General features: G+C 43.8%; 1 protein-coding gene and 1 long non-coding RNA gene across 2 annotated transcripts in view; one reads left to right on the forward strand and one right to left on the reverse strand.

The window, feature by feature from the left end:
* Positions 1-24,896, forward strand: part of LOC112550694 — a 25,758-nt gene extending 862 nt beyond the window's left edge. Inside the window, exons 2-4 of the long non-coding RNA XR_003094659.1 lie at positions 21,937-22,017; positions 24,013-24,050; positions 24,481-24,896. This is a non-coding gene — a long non-coding RNA (uncharacterized LOC112550694). The remainder of the gene's footprint in view (positions 1-21,936; positions 22,018-24,012; positions 24,051-24,480) is intronic.
* Positions 1-27,169, reverse strand: part of PDS5B (PDS5 cohesin associated factor B) — a 192,364-nt gene that overhangs the window by 165,027 nt on the left and 168 nt on the right. The window lies entirely within an intron of this gene.

A 27,169-nucleotide genomic window follows, 5' to 3' on the forward strand; every position in this document is an offset into this window, starting at 1 on the left:
GCCGGGCCACCGCCGCCCCCGGCCGCCCCGGCCGCCACGCCGCGCCCGGCTGACAGACGCCGGGGGCAGGGCACGGCACCGCCGGCAGGGAAGGGAAGGCGGCTCGCTCCACGCCGCGTCCTCCCCTCAGCCCCGGAGCCCGCCCTGCCTCCCCGCGAGCCGCTCCCCGGAGGGGGCTGGGGTCCCCGCCCCAAGGGCCGCGTCCCACCGACACAAGAAAGCCGAACCCGGAGAACCAGCGCGCCGGCAGCCAAGGACAACGTGCCCTGGGCTCCTGCGGGCGCATCCCTTCCCTCAGGCCAGGGAAGCCAACAAGCTCATCCCTACCCCGAACGCATTGGAGGTGCTAGTCCAACAGCTAAGACGCAAGCCTAGGGGAATCACTGATAGAAACAATGCACTAGGACTGTTACCCACCCCTCAGCAAAGACCTACAAGAGGGGTAGGCTCTCACCAGGAGATACAAAATGTGGTGTGAAATGAAGCCAACTTGCCCAACTGACAGGAATCTATGATGCAGGGTAGACACAGATATATTTATACCTCACCTGGGATGCACACGTGACTGATCTCCCTCACACTCAGCAGATCTGCCCAAATACTAAATCCGACCTAAAGCAGGACAAAATGTATAGATATATAATTTTAAAAAGCTAGCTAAAACGTTATAAGGAATACGCTTCAAAACTTTAGCTTACCTCTACTAGCTGCTGCACCAGATCAGAAAAATAGAGCTGGAAGGAACCTCCTGAGGGCTAGTCCAAAAGCTCAAGGCAAAAATCACTCCTGTCTAAGGCATCCCAGACAAATGCACAGAATGCTAAAACACCTGGTAAAATAAAACCAGCCTTGCCTTCGTTAGTTTTTTTAAACATACAAATGGTCCAATAAAAGCTATCACAACAACTCCTTGCCTTGTTTTTGAAACATGTTAGCTCACATGTCCTTGGTAAAAGAACACTGTTTAATCAAATCTAGAAAAGGCCTATGCTGCCAAATTGTTAGCTAAATCCAATTGCCAGCCTGAGTCCATTTATGGATTGTGGAGCCTTCTTAGCATTCCTGTTTACAAGTAACTCTGTCTCTTGCATCTTATTCATTTGGATGAGGTAGGGAACTTCATTAAGTGCGACAATATCTTGAAGCTAGAGACAAACTTTCAGAAAATGAAAACTGAACCTGTTAGGAAGTATGAGACATGGTCCCAAATCACCAATTCCAAAATCACTAATACAATCATTCATATGACAGACAGTTAGCTATGTTAGTCTGAAGTCAGGCAGAAGTCAGGGCAGGGTGGCAGCTTAGAAACAACTTATTTAGAAAGACATAAGCTTTTGTACGAGATAGCCACTGTCTTAGTCAGATGTTATGAAATACTTGCAGAGAGCAGAGGTAACTAAATAACTCTTTCTTTACAGAAACGAACTCTTAAAAAGTAACCCTTTTATTTCTTCCCTCTGCTGGCACTGTAAATTTTCTTACATACGCTGTAAGCACACAAAATAAACACTGGCCACTACAAGCAAACTGCTAAGATAGTTCCTTCTTACTAATTCAACAGTAGTACCCTCACTGTTCCTCAGGAGGGAGCCCTTCAAGCATCTCTTCTCATGAGAAGCCAACAGATAAACGTCAGTTGTCACTCCTAGGTAACACAGATCTTTCCTATTCTAAACCCCCATCTATTCCTATAATGGGACATCACTCAAAACCTTCCACTTGAAGTTTGACAAAAGGAAAATAATCATTACGTAAGTACCCTGTTATACATGCAACCATATCCTGTTCTTACTGTCCCACACACCTGTTAAAGTATAGTGATGACAGAAGAGTCCTTCATCATTTAGACTTCCAGGGGGAAATTCTAGGACTTGCCTGCCCAAACAGAAGGAGAAAGAAAAGAGCTGCTGTTACCCAAGCATCTGCCAAACCCCAGTATGTACTGATTGGGGACGGTCACCCCCCACCCCCCGCAAAAAAAAGAAAAAGATGAAAGGTCTACCCAAACCAAGCTGCTCATAAGGCTAGAAGACATGCTAGTTTCTGTAGCCAACGATACAAGCAAATGATGTTGCTAGCATAACATCTGTCTGCCTTTAACTCTTCCAAAGCCCAAATGCAAAAGCACTCATTTAAAACTGGATCAAGTGGGGCAATAGTGCAACTAAGAGGTTTTGGGGGGGGACAGACAATAGCCCTGGCCACCAGCTTGGTGGAGAAGGGGGAAAGGGGCGCAAAAGTAGCTGCAACCACAGCTGGCAGTATTGCCACATGTGATGTCAGTGCCAGGGCATAAAGCTGCCATGTTACACCTCTGAACTAGGTATGACTGGCGTAAGGCCAAGGCAAGGCTCAAACTCACACTTCTGGACCTGTAGCTGGCTTAACCATTCTGCCACTAGAGTCCATGACTGGCTGCTACTAATAAGCCTTCTTCTGAACTTTCTCATATGCTATGTTAAGGTTTAGTTAAACATATTTTAGAAGCCAGAAAATGATCTTAATATTTTTGACGGTTGCAGTTTAGGAAATTATATTCTGTATAGTGGATAATGATAAAGGACATAAAAGCAACATGCAAGATAATCAGGAAGTACTTTTGCTTTGGTCCTAAAAAATAAGAAATAGCAATTGTTAATACTGATAGCATAGCACAAATTATTTTCCGAGTGAGGACCCATCATCTTCTCCACAAGGTGTGTTCCCCCTAGCACTAGGTAGAGAGCCATAAAAATGTGGGGGAGAACATCATTCAGTGTTTTCCCACCATCCAAAAATGCAGGCAAAAAAAGGGGGAACAAAATCATTTTGTGAAATGGGATTGTGCAAATCCAATATCAAACAACAGACTCATGGTGTTTACCCCAAAGACATAAAAATTCCTTGTGGGGGGGACAATAGAAGCCAGACATACAGTATTTAAAAACAAAAACAAAACACACCAACCTATTAACCAATGTAATTAAACCACTAACAAGATACGTACACCAGTATTATGTTTCATGCCCCAATAGTCAAAAGATATAGGTACAATGGTTGAAGAATGAACATCCTTCCAGTAATATTTCACTTGCAAAGAGTCCAACTTCATACTCAATATGTAGATAAACTAATTGGTAATACATATTTTAGTTGTCTTTTTTCATAAAACATGTTTTTACTCTAGAAATTATAGAAACACTATTATGAGGTCCCAATTAATTTCCATATTAAATGCACTCAGTTCAAGCAAAAAGCATGAGTTCTGTCATTACCACTCTCTACACTAAAGCCCCAATCACACTTGTATAGAGATCCCTGTCCCAGGCAGAGACCCACAGATTCCAATCAGATTCTCAGCCGACATAAAAGTCTGCCTGCATGTATAAGCTTGCAGGACAGGAATCAAAGGCTAGTACTGAAAAGTCAAGTTGGTTTCCTTCTACCTTGTATATCATCTACAATAAAGATTTTGCAAGACAGTGATAATTACACTTAGTTATCTTCAGTGGGTTTGTACAAGTGTCACTGGAACTTACTAAAAATTTTGTTGTTTATGAAAGAGACCACATGGTCCAGTAGGTGTAGGGCAGGAGCCTGAAAGGCAGAAGGCCCAGAGTTAATGACATACTCTGCTACAACATTCCTGTGTGTGGCCTTGGACAAGTCACTGAAGCCTAGATTCTCAAAGGTATTTAGGCGTATAACTGTAATTGAAGCACATTTCAGTTTCATTATCATTTTTTCACCTGAATTCTAGGTTCTGATTTCAAACAGGAAGTTTCAAATCAACTTCCTTCCTTCCTTCTCATGTCCTTGTTGTAACAAGGTATACAGTGAAAATAAATGAAAGAAACAGGTTTTCTCACTCACCAACTGCCTTCTTGCAGTCAATATAATTAGTCTGGCTTCCCTGTACCCATTAGTTGTCAAACTTTCCAAAACAAAACACTATCTTACATTTAAGACAAAAGTTGCAGACATGTTATATTTGTATTATTGTAACACCTAGGAAGCCCTAACAATGGATCAGTTAGGGTGCATTCTATCACTGGTACTTAGGCACCAAATACTTCTGAGGATCTGGATTTCAGTTTCTGTCTTAACTCTAAATCTGTAAAACTGGTGATAATAGTATTTATGTACTTTGCAGGAAGGTAGTTAGGATAAATCCATTAAAGATTATAAGGGTGTACTTGGTAGCCGCGTTGGTCTGAGACCAGAAGACACACAAAAAACTAGAACTCTTGGTTCCAAAACGATGCATTTTATTATGGACCCAGAGGGACAGCCTTCCATCTTCAGCTCCCTCTGTGAAAAAAATGAAGCTTACTTCCTACCTATGGGGACTTTTTACCATCTTGTACCATCTATACTTTTCTCAGAGCCGGACAACGGGACTTTGATCCCGAAAGCTTGCAGAAAAGGACAATCTTCTTGCGATGTCCCACTTGGTCTATCGTTTTGGAACTAAGAGTTCTAGTTTTTTGTAGGTCTTAAAGATTGTAAAGAATTCAGAGTACAGTAATAAGCACTATATAACTACCTCAGATGGAAATGCACATAATCCAGTTAATCTTCTTTTAACTATGTTGGCTCTTCTTCAGTAATGGGAACTGGTATTCAAGAAAAAACTTGAAAATACATTAAACTTTTCATGTCTTTCCCCAGTCCCCTTTCTCACTGCATAACCCTAAACACAGAAGACCACCATGTGTACATATCAGTTTCCTTATAACCATTCTTGCCTTCAATACTCTGCCCAGTTCCCATCATTTTTATTCTCTGGTCTATTTCCTTATTGTTGCGTACCAATTTTTTACTACACCCATGGTGACAGCCTCAACATTTAATTTCTTTCCCTCTCCTATTCTCACAGTTATGCTTTCCTCTAAGCTGCTCATTACATAGAATAACGTCTCAACTTCAGTGCATCAGACCCACATTCTCTTAATTCAAATCACCCCAGAAGACACTGGTTGTGGACAAGTATGCAACATACCACTTTTAAAGTGGGTCATGGAGAACTTATTTCAGACAGACTAAACCAATGTAAGTTTAAACCTGAATGAAATGGGCTTAAAGTTCCAGTAGTCTATAGCTCCACTTATAACAGTATAAATGCTGACAGACTAAAGCAGTGGTTCTCAATCTTTTTAGAGTTAAGGTACCCCTCAGAAAATGCCACCACTTAGCTTTCACTTGTTTTCTGACTATGAAAAAATAAGAGCAATTCTTCTGTTGCAGAGTGCTCAGAAAGACTACAACAGATCAGAAGGCTTTGACACTATTGATTCCCACTTGAAATCTCTGGGTTTATCTTGTGAATCGTGTAGGTGTTTACACACCTAATATTGTGTGATATCCTTAAAAGGATCTTGCAGGGCCCCAGGGAACGATGGTACCCTGAACTATTATTACTGAACTAAAGAGTAACATAATTCAACATAACCCATGGGATTCTGATATAATTTAAAAACACTGTAAATGTTTCATCTGTCTACACCAGCTATGTTATGCATTACTCTGTTTTAAAGTAGAAAGCAACAGTCATGAAACAGACTTGCTTTGTTCCATTACAGACTTTTTGCTTTCCAAAAAACAACAAATCACCAGGACTGGATACTATACATGAGTCTTGTGTGGTCTCAGTATCTATTAAATACTTCTTTTATTACTACTATCTTAGAATAAACTTCACTTATTTTGTGCCTTTTGTACCCTGTCCTTGATTTATATCTGCTGGGTTTGTAGGGTATTAAACTCCCAGCAAGAAGTAACAGGCTATGAAACACTCCATCTAGATCTAGTTCTTTCATTAGAAGAAAGGAAAGGACCAGTGTGAGAGTTATAGAATATGAATAAGACAGAAGTCTAACCAGCCATTTGATTTGGTTGTGCTAAAAAGCCACTTTTGTTCAAATATTTCTATTTAGGGACCTATTAATTTGCAGTTTTGCAGAACCCATGAAATCCAGGATTGTCCACAAAATCTGTGAAATCAACAACAACAAAAACCCTTCAAAATAAAATGCTAGCTCCACAGTGGGAGCCAGTGGTCCTTGCTGCTGGGAGGGGAAGGTGCCAGCTGACAGCATGAAGAACAGCAGATAAAATGGCAGCTGCCCCCTTCCCCCTCCTCCCTCTGCTGGAGCCTCTCCACCAACCATCACCAAGGGCAGGGCTTGTCTGCCACTCAGCATCGAGGGGCATGGACACCATGAAATGCCCTCGAAATTGGCTCTGCCATGAAGTCCTTACTTATATTCTAAACCCCTATCTTAAAAATAAATTAACAGGCTCTACCAAGAATATTCAGTAAATCTGGAAAAGAGACCTTTGGAGAGGGTCATGTGAATGAAGGTTAACAAATGCAAGTTTTGTTTTTACCTCTCTCACCTTTATTAATTTGATTTTTCCATTCCAATTTTTATGTGGCAGACGATTATTTGTATACACCCCCATCAATTCTCTCCTTTGCCTGGTCCTTTTATAATCAACAAGCCCACTGGCTTCACTGTACAATATCTGTGATAGTTCTGATTAACTGAAATGTGAATAATCTATAGGCTAAAGGCAAGATTCACAAAAGAACACAGGCATCTAAAATAGAACTTCAGTGGAATTTAAGCATCTAAGTTAAAAGAACTCTCAAAAATCTACACCTCTGATGTGTCCAGCACACTGCAGATACCAACATTTTTAGCAGACATCCCCCATTGGCACTTAATGTTAAGCTTTAAATTAAAGCAGGGCTACTACTTACATGGTTATTTGTAGACTAAACATGGGCTGGAATTTCATTGAGGCTCACACTCCTGGCAAACCATTGCTTAATTCTGAAACATTCAAAGGACTGCCCTTCTAACTGGGAAGTGTGTTGTCTTAATCTGTTCCTCCCCCCAGCCTGTTCTTGATATACAAATAATTGGTCTGGCTTTCTTGTAGGTCATTGGTTGTCAAACCTTTCAAGGAATTTAATTCTGAAAACAAAGAGAGACAGAGAATATTGAATGTACTCATTGTTACTATTATGGTAATTATTCATATTATGATAGTGCACAACAGACCTAATCCTAGACCAAGATTACTTATGTCAAGAAAAGACTAAGTATACCCTATATGTTTCATAGATTTCATAGACATTAGGGCTGGAAGGGACCTCGGAAGATCATGGAGTCCAGCCCCCTGCCCAAAGGGCAGGAAGTCAGCTGGGGTCATAGGATCCCAGCAAGATAAGCATCCAGTTTGCTCTTGAAGGTGTTCAATGTAGGCGCTTGAACCACCTCTGGTGGCAGGCTGTTCCAGACCTTGGGGGCTCGGACAGTAAAAAATTCTTCCTTATGTCCAGCCTGAAACGGTCTTGTAGTAGTTTATGACCGTTCGACCTAGTCGTCATCCCTCGGGGCGCTCTGGTGAACAAACATTCCCCCAGATACTGGTGGTCACCCCTGATCAACTTATAGGTGGCCATCAGATCACCCCTGAGCCTGCGCTTTTCCAGGCTAAAGAGCCCCAGGGCTCTCAGCCTGTCATCGTAGGGTCTGCTTCCCTGACCTCTGATCATGCGCGTGGCTCTTCTCTGGACTCTCTCAAGCTTCTCCACATCCTTTTTGAATTGCGGAGCCCAAAACTGGATGCAGTACTCCAGCTGCGGCCTCACCAAGGCTGAGTACAAGGGGAGAATGACGTCCCGGGACTTGCTTGAGAAGCATCTATGGATGCAAGCCAGCGTTTTGGTTGCTTTACTAGCCGCAGCATCGCATTGCAGGCTCATGTTCATCTTGTGATCAATGATGACTTAGCAAGTCTTCAGGAGCCCTTTGGAGACCAAAGAGATTTTGAGAACCTCTTCAAAGTCTGAAAAGAAGCCAGAGCAGGTCCATCACAGTCTGTATTCTAAAAGAGCGCATTTACCTACACTGAAATGGAAACTGACAACATTGAGAAATGACTGCCTACTCCAGTTGTCTCTCTCCACCTTTGGCTGAGATGTCACTTCATAGAACATCTATCATGAATCACAAAATATTCCTGTAGCTTCTGCAACTCCTCTATGGTAGGAGGAATATTTTTCTCTTTTTCTGCTGTGTCATAGAAGTGAGAAATCAGGCTAATGGCCTTTTCTGTGTTAAAACAATGCAATCACACATAATTAAAAGAAAAATAAAGATAAGTTGTGAACAATCAATATGTATGAGACAAAATAATTATGATTTAAACTTTAATGGCCTTTATATATAAAAATGCAACCTGACCAATTAAAATGTACATTTTTGAGAACTGTAAAAGTTGCAGAAACTTGTTTGACAAGAAAACTTTTTAGAAATGGCTAACCAAGCCAGTTCTTAATATAAACATTAACCTAGGTATGAGCTGGGTATATGGACTGTAAGGTGGATAGAAAACTAGCTGAATTGTTGGGCTCAAAGGGTTGATGTCTAGTTGGCAGCCAACGTCAAGTAGTGTGCCCCAGGGGTCAGTCCTGGGGTTGGTTTTGTTCAATATTTTCATCAACTGGAAGATGGGATGGAGCGCACCCTCAGCAAGTTCGCAGATGACAAGCTGGGTGGAACAGTAGATACACTGGAAGGTAGAGCTAGGATTCAGAGAGAACTTGACAATTTGGAAAATTGGACCAAAGAAATTTCATGGGGTTCAATAAGGACAAGTGCAAAGTCCTGCACTTAGGCTGGAACAATTCCATGCACCAGTACAGGCTGGGGACCAACTAGGTAAGCAGCAGTTCTTCAGAAAAAGACCTTGGGTTACTGTGAACAAGAAGCTGATTATGAACCAACAGTGTGCCCTTGGCACAAAGAAGGTTAATGGCATACTGGGCTGCATTAGTAGAAACGTTGCCAGCAGATCAAGGAGAGTGATTCTTCCCCACTATTCAGTATTGGTAAGGCAACATCTGGAGTATCATGCCCAGTTTTGGGCCCCACACTACAGAAAGGATGTGAACAAATTGCAGAGTCCAGTGGAGGGCAACAAAAATGGTTAAAGTGCTGGAGAATATGACTTCTGGGGACAGGCTGTGGTAACTGGGCTCATTTAGTCTGGAGAGGAGAAGACTGAGTAGGGATTTGATAGTAGCCTTTAACTACCTGAAGTGGGGTTCCAAAGAGGATGGAGCTAGACTGTTCTCAGTGGTACAGATGACCAAAAAAAAGGAGCAATGGTCTCAAGCTGCATAAAGGGAAGTTTAATTTAGACATTAGGAAAAACTCTCTCACAAGGAGGTTAGTAAAGCACTGGAACAGGTTACCCAGAAAGGGAATGGAATCTCCATCCTTGGAGGTTTTTAAGACCTGGCTAGACAAAGCCTTGCTTGGGATGATCTAACTGCGGATGGTCCTGCTTTTCAGGAGGGAATTGGACTAGATGTCTTCCTGAGGTTTCTTCTAACCCTAATGTTCTATGATTAGTAATTAGTCTATTATTTCTTAAGCAGTACCTTTGTACTGTCAGGCTCTGTCAATATAGTGGTGGTTTCTCCTCAGCTTGAGAAGACAAATACAAAAAGCAGTTCCTTGTTCATTTTAAGATATGGTTCATATTAGTTTCAGTTTCCTGAACACAGTGGGTGAAATTCTGACCCCAGCTGAAGCCATTCATAAATTTTCTACCGACTTCAGTGAACCCATACATCCACCTAAGGTATAGAGGGGCCCCTATCCATTTAATTTTCACACCTTTGGAACAAGGACTTGAAACTTGGCAAGAGTAAAAAATGTGTCTTTTCATGGAAATAACCCTAAATATGGTCAAGCTGTAAGTTTTTGCAGAACTGAAGATCATACATGCTCATTAGATTTGTTGGAGCTGGCAGCTTTATCCTCCAAAGAATCTACCTTCAGAGAGCATGCTCAGTCCCTGTACCTCTCTTACATGATGCCTGGTCAGAGTCCATCCTAGACTTGCAGGTGCTTGAGAGATTTTCTCTTCCGTTGCTTCTCATAGCTCTGAAGGCTGCTGTCATGCCTTGTTCCAGACCTGAGATTAGGGAAACTGTTACTCCCATGCTTTCAGTGCTCCTCATGCTGGTGTCTTGATAGCAAGAAGCAGCCGGATTCCAATACAAAGGCACTAACTAGGGTTAATTGGAAGTGACAGCAGCAAAGCATGGAGTATGGAAGTAGAAAAAACAGGATCAGGAAGCAGGATGGCAGTGAATGGAAGCAGAGGAAGACAGGGAAAGAAGACTTGCAGTTGTAGTCTGTAGGAACAAACAATTATGAGAGCAGGAACTGTGAGGATTTTAGGACATGCACAAGCTGGGGGCAGGGGAGAGAGAGGCAGAAGGGTCTATAACTACCAAAGTGCACTTCTCTCCAAAACCTGAAATTGAGCCTACATAATGATTCAGAGTAAATAATAGCCTATTACTGCTACCTGTCATTATGTCTGCTCAGGCAGCTGAAGTCTGTGCTGTAGCTTTAAAAATCTAAGTACAAAAATAGCTAATGTAAGAAAACGTTATAAGAACTCAAAAAGTATGTAGTGCCGGACAAGTTTCTCCAAGGAATCTTTATTTAGCCCTCATGCATATATGTTATGAAAATATATTTAGTAAACTGTATACATGGATGCATACCAGTTACTAATAAGGTAAAATCAAAATCTGGTTGTACTTGACCAAGAAATTGCAGAAAGTTCACTCCACTAGTCTCTCAGCTCACTATGATTCATACACTAAGGCTAAGATGACCACATATACATGGAGAAAATAAACAGTCGATTTCTCATTCTTGGTTCCAGAATGAAAACACTAATTAATTCTTTCTAACATTTCATTTTTTAACACTTTCCACAACACTTTCAGTTTAAGAACTGCTTGGCATATTAGTATAAGCTTGTTTTGTATAACATGCAGTAGATAGGACTATTAAAAAATTCCTGGCCTCTCATATACAAATATAACCATCCGGTTTTAGAGGAGGGGTGGGAAGCCACTAGCATGTCAAATGTGCTAAAATAATAATAACCAGTAAATAAGACTCTCTTACAATTCTATACCAATAGAGGCAGGTTAGGATTAGAAACTGGGAAATCAGGATTTATCAATTAAATTCCCAGTTTTTAAGTTAGCTTCTTTTGTGACCCTGGATAAATTATGTAGCCACTTTGTGCATCAGTTCATTAGCTGGAGAACTGAGTTATTATTTGCTCATCTTTATAAAGTGGTTTAAGATGCATAGGGTTCCATTGCTGAAAGGTGCTTCACGCTAGAGGATAAGCTGGCAATTCAGACTGACCTGAACAGGCTTGCAAGGTGGGTGGATCAAAACCTGATGACATTCAACACTGAGAAATGAAAGGTACTCCACCTCGGAAGAAAAAACCCACATCATACTTATAGGCTCGGCAGTGCTACACTCACTAGCACCACAACCGAAAGAGACCTGGGGGTCATGACTGACCACAAGATGAACATGAGCCACCAATGTGATGCCACAGCTGGCAAAGCAAATAAAAGTCTGGCTTTACTTGGCCTTGGTGAGTACTGCATCTAATTGTGGGCTCCACACTTTAGAAAGGATGTGGAGAAGCTTGAGGGAGTCCAGAGGAGAGCCACACACATAATTAGAGGTCAAGACAGCAGGTCTTATGAGGAGAGCTGAGAGGCATGGGACTCTTCAGCCTAGACAAGTAAAGGCTCAAGTAAAGGCTCAGGGGGGACTTGGTGGCAGCCTATAAGGATAAGGGGTGTGCATCAGGAACTGTGGGAACATCTTTTCACCAGGGCACCCCAAGGGAAGAGAAAGTCTAATGGTCGCAAACTGCTGGAAGACCATTTTAGATCGGACATAAGGAAAAACTTCTTTACCGTCCAAGTCTCCAGTCTGGAATAAACTCGCCACAGAAGTGGTGCAAGCACCTACCCTGGATACCTTTAAGAAATGCTTGGACACTTATCTTGCTGGGGTGATCTGACCCCAGCTGACTTCCTGCCCCTTGGGCAAGGGGATGGACCTGATGATCTTGTGAGGTCCCTTCCAGCCCTAATGTCTATGAAATTTATGAAAGGAAATGCATAATTTTTACTAAACATATACTGATACATGTTTTGCTTATTAGGTTCCTGGCCACAGCAACCACTAAACTAGTTTAAATATGAATACTTCTGTTCTTCACAATGTCTATATAAATAGTACTGTGCTCCTAAGTAACAATCTGAATGTAATCTTTATTCTTATTTTTTCATTAGTGAAAATATCATATTAAGGAAGATGCACCAGCATATTAATTGCAAGTGGCCTTTATCCAGATGGCATATAATTTCTCTCCCTAAATACAAAATAACATTAAGTACTGTAAATGTGGCAGAAAATTAGCTTCCACAATGTCAAGGGACCCTGACATCACTATTTGATTCTAGATTGGGATATCTGGCCCTTCACCAAACTAAAGGTAGGGTAGAAAGACAGCAATTAAAACATCCCGGCTTGAATGATTTTCATGCAATTACCTCCTACAGCTTTGCCATATGTTAATATTTGTTATAATATTTTTTTTACAGTACTATAAAACAAATCCCTCTGCTGGGAGGTTTACAATCTAAGACTCTGGTCCTGAAAAACCCTATACCAGTAGTTGTCAATCTTGTCAGACTCAAGGCACCCCTCTATAGAGTCAAAGCACCCCTTGGAAAATGCCTCCTCTTAGTTTTCACTTATTTCTTTACTACAGAAAAATAATAGAGGAATTCTTTCTATTTCAGAAAGACCACAACAGGCCAGAATTTGTTTACATGATGTATTTTTATTTGTAATTGCTAGGTTTATCTTGTGAATCGTGTAGGTGTTTACACACCTGCAGCATGCAACTTTCTGCTTAAAAAAAAAAAAAAAAAAAAAAAAAAAAATCGCTGCCTCACATGCCGCTAACCTTATGCATTAAAGTAGTGTACTGGGCCCTATATACCTAAGGGACTGCCTCCTCCATTATGCTCCATCATAGTCCCCAAGGTTAACTGAGGGCAACCTCCTTCAAGTTCCACCTGCGCACCAAGTGGGTTTGGTGAAAATACATGGGAGGTCATTCTAGGTTGTCACTCCTCAACTTGGGAATTCCCCACCCTTAAGGCCCTTCAGAACCCAAACCTGGACATCTTCTGTAAGCATTATGAGACCTTCTTATATGGTCAGGCTTTTAGCCAGCAACATGAGGGTAATAGTTTACTGAATATGAATATTTTATGTGTTATTATTATTTGCCTTGCTTTGGTTGTAAGCCTTTTCTGGGAGAAAAGATAACTATATAAAAATGATAGTTTCATCGCAGTAAATGGGACTATTAACAGCAAGAAAAGCATGATTAAGAGCTAAATCAACTACAGCTTTTAAATATCTTTTACGGTCTTTGACCCCAAGACTCAACATTGCCTTCCCTCTCCTCACCTCTTGTCTCCTTTCCTTCTCCAACTTTCCCATTGGAAACAAGCTTCTATCACAGCTGCTGCTTTCTTGAAAGTCACTGGCCTTCCTGATCACCAGGGATCCAGGTTTTCCATTTCCCCACAGAAAAATGGAGAAAACTGCAGATTTTACCTTTTACCAGAGGCAACCATGGATTTCTCATTTTACTGGAGAAACCCGCGGATTTTACAGTTTTGCATGGGCTCTCTGCAGGCTGGCAGAGTTCCAGCCTGCAAGGGGCTGGGAAGGAGTAGGAAGAGGACAGTCAGGCAGGGGGCACCAGGTAGCCTGGAGAGCAGCTCCTGCAGGTAAGTGGAAGGGGGTGGAGATTGAGTCCCCCACAGAAAGGGAGGGAGGGAGTTGGGCAGGGCAGGCGCTAGGGCTGCTGCCCAACCAGGCAGTGTTTGGGGTGTGGGGCCCAGTGCTGCAATGCCCTCCAGATCTGTGCGTGGGGTGGGGGTAGGGCAGGCTGCCTGCTGCAGGCTTGGGTTCCTGCCCTGCTGCCCTCCCCTGGAACCTCTGTTGCCCAACAGGTGTGACCAAGCACTGCAAAGAACAGCAGGGCCATGCAAGAAAGCTGTTTGTTACTGCAAGCTCCGCATTGTCCTGGCAACATGTCTCCTGCGCGCAACTGCGTGCTGCTGTCCCCACTGCAGCCGTGTGGGCAGGGAACACGTCACCAGGCCAGCACAGAGCTCACAGCGGCAAACGGGTTTCCTGCACAGCCCCACAGCTCTTCGCAGTGCTGGATCACACCTGCTGGGCTGTGGAGGCCCCAAGGCAGGGCAGCAGGGCAGGAGTCCAAGTCCACAGCAGGTAGCTCACACCTGCCCCCACGCTGCACACAGATCTAGGGGCCATGGGTCTCCCCACCCACCCCAGGAGTGCACACAGCAGCAGGGAGCCAGCCCCACCCCACCCAAGCCTGCAGCAGATAGTAGGCAGAGGCGGAGCTGGGCTCCACTCTGCTGCAGCAGTTGTCACCTCCTTCCAGGGGCAGGGGGCTGCGGACCCAAGTCCCTGGCCCCATAGCCCTGGCAGTTGGGGGCCCCCTCCAGCAGAGCTGGGGGGACCCAGGAATGTGGGTGGGGGCTGAGGGGCACAAGCAGGGCTTGAGGGGATGGGGGGGGGGGGGGGGTTGGGGGGGGGGGGGGGGGGAGAGGAGTGAGGGTCATCAGCAGGGCCGGGGGGGCTGCGTGGGGCCTTTCATATTAATCACGGAGTTTGAGGTTTTTACATCAGAGAATCTGTAATTATTTTTTTTTTTTTTTTTTAATGAGAGAATTTGTGATTTTTTTTTTTTTATCAGGGAAAACCAGAATCCTTGCTGATCACTCAGTTCCTGCAGAGGTTTCTAATGCAGCTTCTATACTGTTTCATTGGAAGGGAAGATCTTGGAGATCATTCAACAGACTACAACCATGAAGGACATATTGCAGAATTTTTTATATCCGTGTTATAGAGTACCTGCCCATGTGAGATCTGTAGCAGCTATAGTTATACCATCAGGGAGAATACATTTTATTACTCTCACTGAGGTTAAAAAAAATGACATTAGGGTATTGTCAATTACACTATTATGTGGCTTATTAAATAAGGTACATCGGCAGAGAAAGAATTCCCAAAATGAAATACATCTGAGACAGAAATTGATTCTTGTTATAAACATAACAAGAGGCATTTGGGATTTCTCATCTAGAGATACTGGCCTCAAAAGGCCCAAATGGAGAATTAAAGCATATTATATTCTCTACCTAAAAGGTTTACCTTGATGTTTCACGATTTTAGTTTGCCTAGGGAAATGGTTGCTAACGATAACTGAGATGGGGAAATCTTTAATTGTATTTTTCTCCATTTAGGATGAAATCTTCAGAAACAGTGGTATTCAAAATTTTTCCACCTAATCAGCAAGAAGTATAGACTTACACTTGAAAAAAATCAGTATCAACTACATTAATTTCAATGGACTTAAACAAGATAAATGCTGCTGCATGAGAATAATCCAGCCTTTGGTCTCCTACCTGAAACTGAGTAATTCGATTCACTTTAAGTCAATATTATTTTGCTCACCCTCTTTCTAAGGTTTTTACTAGCAACAGTTAATTCTTTGAGCCACTCCAATTTTCTTTTCCACCTAAAGTCCTTTTGCCCAGGCAGAGTATAGATACTGTACCCTGTTTTACCATCCTGAAGTACAGCCAGCCCTCCCCCTTCCTTTCAGCCAGCATGCCAGAATTGCTAGTTATGCCTCTAGGTAATGGGAGCAAAGACGCAATTAAATGGAATAGCTGGTCATACAACTAACAAACATTGTATAGAACTTGCACAGTACAGTGAATGGATGTGTCTCATTGAGACTTTCTCTCTTCCACAAGTGACTGTTCAATTAATCACATGTAATTCATGCAACAAAACAATATGAAAGTTTAAATGTTTGTCTTCTAGTGCTAATGTACATAGTAGTTCTGGTAAGTAATTTGTCAGTTCAAAGTTCACATTTTCCTTTAAAACACCATTATGTTAGAAAATACACAGCTCCTGAATCTCTTACTTTCTTTATATACAAATAGTTTAAGAAGAAGAATACTTTTTTCTACTTATTAATCTATTTTGAAAGCTATGTGAATAACATTGTCTTCTCTTAGTTATATTTAGTGCTTTTACAGCAAGGTTTGAAAATGAAATCAATCACAAGAAGGCACTAGCGGACATACTTGTTAAGCAATAAACTTTAGCTATCGTTTAACTGAAGTTTATAATAGCCATAGGACAAGAAGCTAAAATGATTATTTGTTCTTGCACAGAACGTACAAATAACTGCCAAATAGTTATATGTTTTTAATATTTTTAAATATGCTGGCACAAATTCTACTGTCAGTTACAAGCTCAGAACCCCACTGACTTCAATAAATATCATCTATGCCAAAGAAAGGATAGTATATTATTTTTATTATAAGAATGGTAAAGTATTTTTTCTCTATCACATATGTTGCAAGTACTAGCATATGCAATTGCACTGGCTGCAAATCAATGGTTATGGTTTCAGAACAACATCAGAATCAATACTGTATAGTCTGAAACACTGTCTTAACTTTGCCTTAGTTACATGAACTACAATATACCTTTAATTGTACTGGTATATATTATTTCTCAAATAGTACAAGCTCATATAATTGCTGTTCAACCTGAAGTCCTGACTGCTAAACTTAAGCATGCAATGAAATACTGCATAAGCCTGTGTGTAGTCCAAGTGCTTTTATCAAAATTCTTAAAATGTCAAGTTAAGCGTAAGCAGAAATTACTGCAGGATTGAGACCTAAAATGTACTATTAATACAAAAGAATGTCTGCTGTTACCTGGAGTATGTTGCATATCAGTGGTTTGTGGTGGTTTGGGGGTTTTTTTCATACAAAGGCTTGAAATGGACTGTTTGGACTCTCTGGCAAAGGCATAACTTTAAACGTGGGTACCCTGAGCGGTTGGAAAGAAAGTGGAGTAGAGTGACCTCCTTGCACAGAGATGCAACCGCAGCACCAAGGGCTGCTGCAGCCTCAGTGCAAGCTTCCTGAGGGGTGTCAGAATGTTCAGAATTGGGGCCTCAGGCTGGTATCCCACTCATGCCCCCTAAGTTACACTACTGCTACATGGAGTTGTGCATAATGTGATAATACTACACATGCATGTAAAACAGATTTCATTGTACGATCAGATACTATTTCTCCAATGAAAATGCTATTAAAAGCTGTATCCTAATGCATATATCTAACAAGGAAGGCTGAATACTACAAATGCATGCAAAAAAACATCTGCCATAGCTGTTTAGGGGCATCTAGCAAACACTCAACTAGCTCTGATTCTAAGGACAGTCGATTCATTACAAATTAAGGTCCCAAACCTGCAAATATCCACATGACTTCACCATGACTACTCATTTATAACGTCACATATATGTGTGTTTTCAGGATTAGTGTCTTGTCTTGTGAAGGTCTTCAAACAATGCATGTGTATTTTAGGTTATCCAATTCCCACAATTAAAGTCCCCCTGCCATTAAGTGGAACTACTAGATGTGCAAATACTGTATACCTGATTTTTAAGCACTGATAAATTGGCTACCTTTCAAAGTAAATGCAATTAAATGTTTTGGACCAAGTTCATCACTAATGTAACTCCCTTGATATTAACTTTACCCATTGGTCTTCAAGTCATTTATAATAAAAATGACTTGCAAAATAAATCTTGCTATCATGTTAAACACATAATTTAAGTAACATTTGTAAGTATAAACAGACAGCAATCATCAGCTCTCAGAACTGCTGGAAAATGAGCAACTCCAAAAATCCATACATGACTTACTTTTGTAAGTTGCATACATGGGGAAAATTAATACACTGGATCAGTTTCTTGGTAGTACACCTGCTTTGTTCTACATTTCTAATAGCTATCTGACCATCGGTGCACCAGTGGGAAGACAGATGCACCAACATTAGTGTCCTCTTGCAATCAAATACCCTGAGCATCAAGCAACAATCATCCGGCATCAACTTCATTGGGCCGGCCACATCATCTGGATGTCCAACTCTAGATTCCCAAAGCAAATTTTATTCTCTCACTTCAGTCAAGGGGTATGCTCAAGAGGAGGGCAGAGAAAGTGCTTCAAGGACATCCTCAAGGCCAACTTGAAAAAAGAATGAAACATCAACTTCAGCTCATGGGAGACTATTGCCCAGGAGCACCCCAAATGAAGGAAGTGTGCTGCAAGGATCTCAGTACTTTGAAACCTTACAACAACAACAGGAGACAAAAGCAGGAGTGGCAGAAACAGCAGGTGAGAGACTGAATAAACAATCTACTTACCCTGTATGGAAACATGTGCCCAAGTTGCAACAGAGTTTGTACCAAAAAGGCATGCATGCATTTTTGGAGTTGCTCATCAGACATTTTTGCACCCACAGATAAGGCAATCGTGAAAGAATCATCCTCAACTGCAAGGGGCTGCTGATGATGGTATTTTTTGATAACATGGAAATGTTCTAATTTATAGTGGGGGGGGTGGATCAGCACTTGGACAACCAATGATCATGGAAGAGCAATGGTGAGCTTTAAATCCCATTCCCAAATCTGCACAGCGTGCTCCTTGAAGGTTAGTGTTAATCTGGCCAATTGCATTCTTTTAATAACAAATAGCAAACTATTATTATTTAACAAATTTTGATGCTCAACAAGTGCTCTCATTGATTCAGAGAGAACACTAGATCATCTAGCTTGGCATCCTGTACATCACAGGCCATTACATTACAAGAAAATTATCCTTTCACTAAACACTCTGATTGTGTCTGATTAGAGTGCATCTTTCAGGAATTATTCTGATCTAAACTGATGTCATCAAGAGATGCAGAATCTACCACATCTTGTTGATTTATTTTAATTAGAGGTGCACTGATACATTGATCTGATATCAGATTGGTACAGTGTGCGGGCCGGGAGTGACCCGAGCCCTTTTCCGTGCTGCACGCGGGCTGTGGCCAGCAGCCCGGACACGCCAGGTCGGAGAGGGAAGGCCGTCGAGCTGGAATTAGGCACAAACGCTTAGCGGTAGTTTAAAAGATTGTTTACTTACACCGAGAGGGCAGTGGTGTAGGCTGGAAAACTTGCTTGAGTTGCGGTTACAGACAGACAACAAAACAACTCGAACCTGCAGGGCACGAGGGTACGTCACAAGGGGTTTTCGGCGACGGGAAGATGCAAAACACGAGGGTACGTCGCAATGGGTTTTCGGCGACGGGAAGATAAACCTGCAGGACTCGAACCCGGGTAGAAGAGCTCTGAGGTCGGTCGTCTGGCAAGGACTCACACGAAGTTTGCTAGGCTCCGTGGGTTCGGTTCTTTTGCGCGCAGGAAGGGATACGTCTAGGCTGCGATCGGCGACGGGGAGAGACTAGAGGTTGATCAGACCTCTGTTGCCTGCTTGAAATGCGTTGGGTCCGTAAGGATCCGCAGCGCTTAGAGATCTTCAATTGGCGGGAAATTCTCCCTTGCACCGGGGTTCTCTTTTGCAGCAGAAAACTCCACCATGCAAAGAAGCTATAATTTAGCGGGAACAATTTAGCAGTGCCGAAGCACACAAAAACAAAAATCACACCCTTTGGGTTGTGACATACAGATATAAAGAAAACTGGCTGTATCGGATATCGGCCCAATAATTTGGCCGAGAAATGCCCTTGCTGCGTGCAGCCACAGAGCAGCAACTGGAATTTATAACCCAGCCCTGGCTGTGAGCCGGAAGTCTCCACTCCCCCAGAAGTCTTGCACTTGCCCTCCTATAGATACCCAATCCCTCTGCAATAAGGGAAGCACAGAAAGATTCTAGAGCAGTGCTTCTCAAAGTGGTGGTCCACGAACCACCGGTCACTGGTCCGCAGCAAGTTGCCAGGAAGGAAAGAAATATATTCACCAATCCGCAGCAAGTTGCCAGGAAAGAAAGAAATATATTTTTAGAAGCAAACATTGATATGTCATAGCGCCACAGTTCATACATTCCAACACTCCAGGTGACATCATGTCATGCGAGGTGAGGAAAGAGAAAGAAACAGCCAGTCGCACATTTGTGTAACGCTGTTACACGCAGTTGCTGCCACCAGCTGAACCAGGCACCGGTCCCTGGCCCACTGGAAAAAAAATTGCCAGTCCACCCCATCAGATAATTTGAGAAGCATTGTTCTAGAGGAAGAGTTCTCAACTTTTTGCCCTTTTCCCCCCTTCTCCTTCCTCACCACCCCCCCCCCCCACGATCTTCTACTGACTTCTTTTCTATTTACACATTTTTTACACCTTCTGAGTTGAAGCAGAACTTCTAAAACTCGGTAACCAATGATAGATATAAATATTCTCAGCCTGTATTGTCGGCTTGTGCAACATTTTAACTTTCACATAAAAAAAATCAAACATACCTATAGCAGGGGTCAGCAATCTATGGCCTGTGGGCTGGATGTTCAGTTTGGCACAGGGAATTAGTGGCCTGCTACTCCTCAGCTTCTGTTTTTTCCCTTATTGGAGAGGGGTTGGGTTCCCCTACCTTGGGGGGTCTTTAAGAGGAGAGCGGACAAGCACCTGGCTGGAGTTATCTGACCCCAGCATTCTTTCCTGCCTGGGGCAGGGGGTCGGACTTGATAATCTGCTGAGGTCCCTTCCAACCCTAATATCTATGAATCTATGAAAGCGTGGAGCAGAGCCGGCAGCGTGGAGAGCTGCCTCCAGCCAGTAAGTCAGAAGGGGAGGAGGAGGGAAAGGGCATGGGGGGCCAGATCAATGCCCCTGCGGTGAGGGAGGGAGGGGGCAGGTGTTGTCCAGGTGGGGCGGGGGCATGGGACAGAGGAGTAGCTTGTGTGTGTGTGTGTGGCGGGGGGTGGCATCTCCTGCTGCTGCTTGCACCCTGGGAGGGCAGGGGAGGGGGGTGTGCCCCCTGGATCTGCACAGCTCGGGCAGGCTAGAGTCAGCACTACACAGCTCTTCTTGGCAAGGGCTGGGCTCAGAGCGGGAACTGGCAGCACTGGGAGAAGCAGTCACCTCAGATTTCGTGGCATCTCCGCTCCCAGCCCTGCACCGCCAGGCACAGCCCGGCTCCATGTCCCTCCTCCACTCACACGCTGCGAAGAGCTGAGGCTGTGCCAGGTGGAGGGCAGTAGCACTGGGAGCAGAACTGCTGTGAAATGTGGGTGGCTTCAGCATTCTCCCAATGCCCGCTCCAAGCCCACCCCCACGGAACAGCCTCAGAGCAGGCAATGCTGGGAGGGGGCCGCAGTACGTAGGTGGAAGTGGGACATGAAGCCAGGCTGTGCCTGGCTGCAAAGGACTGGGAGCAGAGTGGTGGCGAAATTTGGGGTGGCTGCAGCCCCCTCCTAGTGCCATTGGTGCCTGCTCCAACCCCATCCCCACTGAGAAGAGCCATGCAGCACCAGTACCAGCCCACCTGCTCACCCACCCCCACGCAGATCCGGGGGGGCACACACCCCACCCTACTGCCTGCCCTCCCAGGGTGCAAGCAGCGGCAGGAGCCACCTCCCCCCACAGCTGTGCCTCCATTCAGTGTTCCCACCCCTGCCTCCCTCACTGTGGGGGGGTGTTGATCTGCCCCCTCATGCCCCTTCCCTCTCCCCTCTCCTTCCACCACAAAAGACTTACCACCTGGAGGCAGCTGTATCGGATATTGGATCAGTATTGGCCGACGTGCCTCCTTAAATATCGATTATTGGTATCGGCCCCCAAAATCTCTATCGGTGCATCCCTAATTTTAATGATAAACCATCCTTAGCTAAATGTATCTGTTTTTAACTTGCTGCCATGGGTTCTTGTTAAACCTTTTTCACCTGGAGTAGGATGTAGTTTATCCAGTATTTTACCCTTTTGAAGGTATTGACGTACTGTAAATCAGTGCATATGGCAATGTGTGCTATTATGACAGTTGTTATTTTTGCCACTGCAAGTAAAGCATGACTCTTTACAAGCCAAATGTTTTTTTTTTCCTGCCCTCAGATACACCGATGTAAAAAATCTGGAGTTGTTGAAGGCTGGATCCAATCAGGCTTTATGTGACAGAAGGCAGGCAGCATTCAGGTGATTAACCCAAAACTGTGATCCAAAAGTCCCTGTTCAACTGCCCCTCTCCCTGCAGGTATTTAAACTCAGTTGGCACCCCCCATTTAACTTGAAAGTTCCTCAGACAGAATTCTAGCTCTACATATACACAAACCTACCCCTCAGCACCCCTCTCTCACCTAAGCTTCACTGGATTTCAGAAACTACATGGAGGAATATCCAAGTCTCCTGAGGAGCCTGAACCAGCAGGCATTCTTGAAACACACATAGCACTTACTGACACACTACCATGAAGCCAGGTGATGAGGAATGTGTGCAGGAATTGCAGAGATAGTTAAAAAGAATGTAAAAGAAAGTTAAGCTGTTGTTCCTATGGATTCTTTGCTTGTATGCCACTCACAGCGCACTCTACTCTTTCACAGCATTTGAATTGAACTTGGGTTCACAAAAACTTGTGTTCTATATACATCTTATTTACTTAGTCTATAAAGGTGCATCTGTACCCATCCTTCTAACTGACTTCAGCAGATTCATTTCCTAAACACTACAGAGAAGTTTTGCAGTGGCCTCATTGTCATGACATTGTATTGGAAACCTACCAACCACCACAGCTACCTTCATGCCACCAGCTTTCTTCCTAAGCACACCACTAGATCCATCAGTTACAGCCACCTACTTTACAACCAGATCTGCTCTGACCCCACCAACCAGGATGAACACCGTAAGGATCTACAGCAGGGTTTCTTACAATTACAATACAATCCCAAAACTGTAACTAGTCACTCAGATCAACAAGGCCAGATTCAGACCTGCTACAATACCAACCTAAACAGGACAACAGAATCCCTCCAGTTGTCACCTACAGTCCCCAGCTTGAACACCTAGTCTAAGTACAGACAGTCAAAGGCTAGGGATTACACATAAACCAGTTTAAGTAATCAGAAACTGGTTTAAACCTGTAACAGAAAAGACGTTCAATGCACATAAACCAGTTTCAAAATGGCTGAAACTGGTCTGAGATAAACCTGGATGAATGTAGTATCAGAATTAACTGATTTGGGTCAAACCAGTTTATGCAATGTCTGTCCCAGACCCCTTCCTGGTTCAACTTAAACCAGAGTCCTCCAGCATCCCAGATGCTTTGCAGCTCTGGGCTGGCCCCTCCCCTCTACTCCCTTGCTGGAGCTCTGGCAGAGATGGCAGGCACAGCAGCATCTGCCTGGCTTCCCTGTGCACCCTCCCCACCACCACTCAAGCAGGAATCCCCTGCTCCCCTCTCTCACAGCATGGACAATAGCCAGCATGTGGTCTGCTAGCTAATGCTGAAAGAGCATAAGGCAGACAGGACAGTGCTTAGGGCTTTCTAGAGTTAATCAACAGCTCAGCTGGTAACATCCTTCATTCCTTCCTTGGAAAAAGTTGTTTAAGAGCTTTAATTAATGATAGAGACTTTTGTTTTCTTAATGGGCTGATAAACACTGTGTTATCAACTCCCTGCTGGGCTGGTTAGGATCACTCCTAACCAGCCCAGCAGGTTAGGAGTGCTCTAGCCCCCCCTGGATTCTAGCCTGAGCCACTGCAGGCATATGCCTGTATTTCGTCAGTTCAGAGGGGATGTCTGTACAAATACAAACTGGTTCAGCCTAGCCAGGTTAGACTAGCCTGCAAAGATTGAATCAATTCAGGCTCAGGCTTTTTGAATGTTTGTCCATAGCCAAAAAGCCCAAGCCTGAATCGATTCAGTCTTTGCAGGTTAGTCTAAGTTACAAAGATTAAACTGAGAAACAGCTGGACAGACATTAATTTTTGACTCAGGAAATGCAGCCACATACCTGAAGTGGCTCAGGCCAGAAGCCGAGGGGCGCTAGAGCATGGCTCTCTGGCATGTAGCCAGCATGGACTGTGTGTTCGCTTCCTCCTTCTGCTGTTCCCAAGGTCTCTGGGATTTGCAGTCCAGAATTACAGCAGAATGACTCTGCAAGGTTGCTCATCACTTTCTCTTTCTGCTTTCAGGTGCCTCTGGGATTTGTAGTCCACAGTCACAGCCAACAGTAAGTTTTTGGCAGGGCAGGGCAGGGCAGGGCAGGGCAGCTCTGTACTCAAGGGAAGGGAAGTCCTAACCCCACTCCCTTGCCCCAGACCTCACTGGGGTTTGCTGGGGTGGGGGGGGAATCCCTGCCTCCCCCCTACCCAAACTTTCTCTGCTGGAAGAGACAGCATAGACCAGCCCAGGGCTAGAAAGTGTGCTGGGATGCTGGGGGACTGCAATTTAATTTGAACCAGGAAGGGGTCTGGAACAGAAGTCTCATAAACCAGTTTGACCCAAATCAGTTAAGTCTGATACTACATTTAGTCAGGTTTATCTTGAATCAGTTTCAGCCATTTGCAAACTGGTTTGTGTGTACTGAACTTCTGTTCTGTTACAGGTTTAAACCAGTTTCTGATCACTTAAACCAGTTTATGTGCAATTTCTCTCCCTAGTCCTAATGACCATTGTCCCATCCTGGAAAAGGATGACCATCTCAAGGCAGCCTTTGAGGACAAACCCGTCTTGTTTTACAGATAGCCCCCCCCAATGTCAAATGGCATCCCTTACACAACAGACTAATGAACTCCCATTCTCACCAAGGCACCCTTGTAATGGATCCAAATGCCTACTGTGTCCCCACAGCAATAGACCACATCATTACCAGACCTAATAATAAGGAATACAACATCTGAGGTTCTTTCACCTGCAACTCTACCAATGTCAAATATGCCATCACTGCTTACAATGCTCTTCTGCTGTCTACATCAGACACACAAGGTGATATCTATGTGTAAGAATGAATGAATGCTGATCTGGAATCAGCTGCAGAAAGACTCAAAAGCTTGTGGCAGAACACTTCAACCCTCTGGACACTCCATTCCTGACCTCAGGATTGCTGTACCTCAGGCAAAAATTTTAAAACCAGTTTGAATGGGAAACTGCAGAAAAATAAATCATCCACAAACTGGACTGTGTTAAGTATGGTTTAAACAAGGACTGTGGATTCTTCTCTCATTACCTGGATTAGCTTTTGTGACCGTTGTTCCTAGGGGTTTATTTCTCTTTTTTTTTTTTTCTCTCCTAGTACTGCCATCCACACCCCACATCTCTCCTCACTCGTCTTTTGCATTCTAATCCCTCTCTCCTTATACTCTGTGCTCTACACATCCTTTCACACCCTTTAATGAAGTGAACACAAAAGCTTGAAAACTTGCGCGCGCACTCTCTCTCTCTCTCTCAGAGGTTCCCAAACTTTTCCTTATTGCGTACCCCCTTCCAGATTTACCAGCTGCTCCCATACTCCTACCACCATATTTTATATTTTAACCCCTTAAATGCCAATAATTATAATGAAAATTAAATCTTCCATTACACAATTTCTCCTGTGTACTGCACCCCACCACCCCTGAGATAGCTTGCATACCCCCATGGGTACACGTACCACAGTTTGGGAACCCCTGCTCTATCTTAGTTTATAAATGTGCCTATCTACCCAGCCTTTAGACTAACACAGCTAAGTACTCCTCTCTGCTGTGGGATATAAATACCCAGGGGCAAAAAATGTTTTTACTTTAATCTGCCACAGAGAAGAAAATTGCACACTATTCAACTTAACACTTGCCAGACATGTCACAAACCAGGATCTGCCTGTTTAGTTTTTCTTTTGTAAGAAAAATAACTGAAGATCAAAAAGCCTTAGTAAACAAAACTAAAGTACAGCAATCAAGTCTCAGAAAACTTCCAAATACAACAGAGTATACCTGGGTGGTCTGTGCAGGAAAGTGGAAAGGCAGCAACCTTCATCTAGTGAGAAAAGTTTGCTCTATTTTCCACTTCTTGAAGCCAAAATTAAACCAGCAATGTTTTAAACAAATGCATTATTTAGAAAACTGAAGCCTGGTCACTTGCCAAGATCCCAGCGAGTTGAAACTGAAACCACAGCCCCAAGTGATTGTTAACATGCAGCAAAATCCTTCCACCCAGCACATAAGGGAGACAAATTCTCTCTATACAGGGAGAACAGTCACTCCCTAGGAGTGAGTTTCTCCATGCCCCTCTCAAAATGTGATGTACCCACTCGAATGTACCACATGTCCTCATGGCAACAACGTGGATGAAACTGAACAGCCAATTATGCACCAGAATGAGCCCTCAGAAAATATAGAGAAGAGAGACATACACACACCATTAGGAGCATATTTCTCACATAACAACCACTTCCTCTCTAACCTCACTACCTTCCTGCTCAAGGGCAATCTACCTACTGCCTTTCAAAGGAAATCTTGGGAATAAAAAGGCATGTCAGCTGAACACCAAGCAAGGACTAAACACTGATATCAGGCTCATGGCACATTATATTTGATCCAATTCCTGACTTGTCCCCACACACAAAAAGTGTGTGATAACCACCCTCCCCCCTTTTCATAGGCCTTGATTTCCCAACAATCAGCTGCTTTTCTTCTACTAATTTTTTTTGTTTGTTTTGGAAATTTTTTCTTATTCCAGGTCAAATGAGTCAAATCAGTTCCAAATACTTGCGACTGAGCAAAACTCAATTGCTGAAACACCATATGTGGTGCTACAACTCACAAGTATCCTCCACCCCAGACTTTTCAACCTAGGGCAGGGGTCAGCAACCCCCAGCACACATGCCGAGCATGGCACACGAGGCCGTTTTGTTGGCACGCCATGTCCAGCCCCAACTCTGAGTAGCTGCTGGAGCGGGCTGCTCCCAGCAGGGCTTGCAGCGTCCAAGCTGTCTGCTGGGAGCAGCCTGGGCTCTGTGGCTGGCAGCAGGTACCCAGAGCTGGGGTCGGCTGCAGCCAGGAAGCTCCAAACAGCAGTGCCAGGCTCCGGAGTCCCGGCATCAGCTCTGTACCAGCGCGTGCACCCACGTGTTGGAGCAGGAGGTTCCTGAGGCAGCCCCGGTCTCTCCCCTGCACCCGGTAGGTTCAGCTGCCCAGGAGTCTCCCTTGCCCTTAGCCAACAGTACCAGGAGCAAGCTACAGAGGAGCGCCCTATTTCCATAAACTAGGCATGTAGCCAAAATCCTCCCACTGGAAGCTGGCCACTGGGAAGTTAATGACAAGACTGGTAGGGGGTCTTCTCCACAGTACGTTGGACAGGGGTGTGCCCTCTGCT

The sequence above is a fragment of the Alligator sinensis genome, unplaced genomic scaffold (genome assembly GCF_000455745.1).
Source record: "Alligator sinensis unplaced genomic scaffold, ASM45574v1 scaffold406_1, whole genome shotgun sequence".
Classification (NCBI taxonomy): domain Eukaryota; kingdom Metazoa; phylum Chordata; order Crocodylia; family Alligatoridae; genus Alligator; species Alligator sinensis.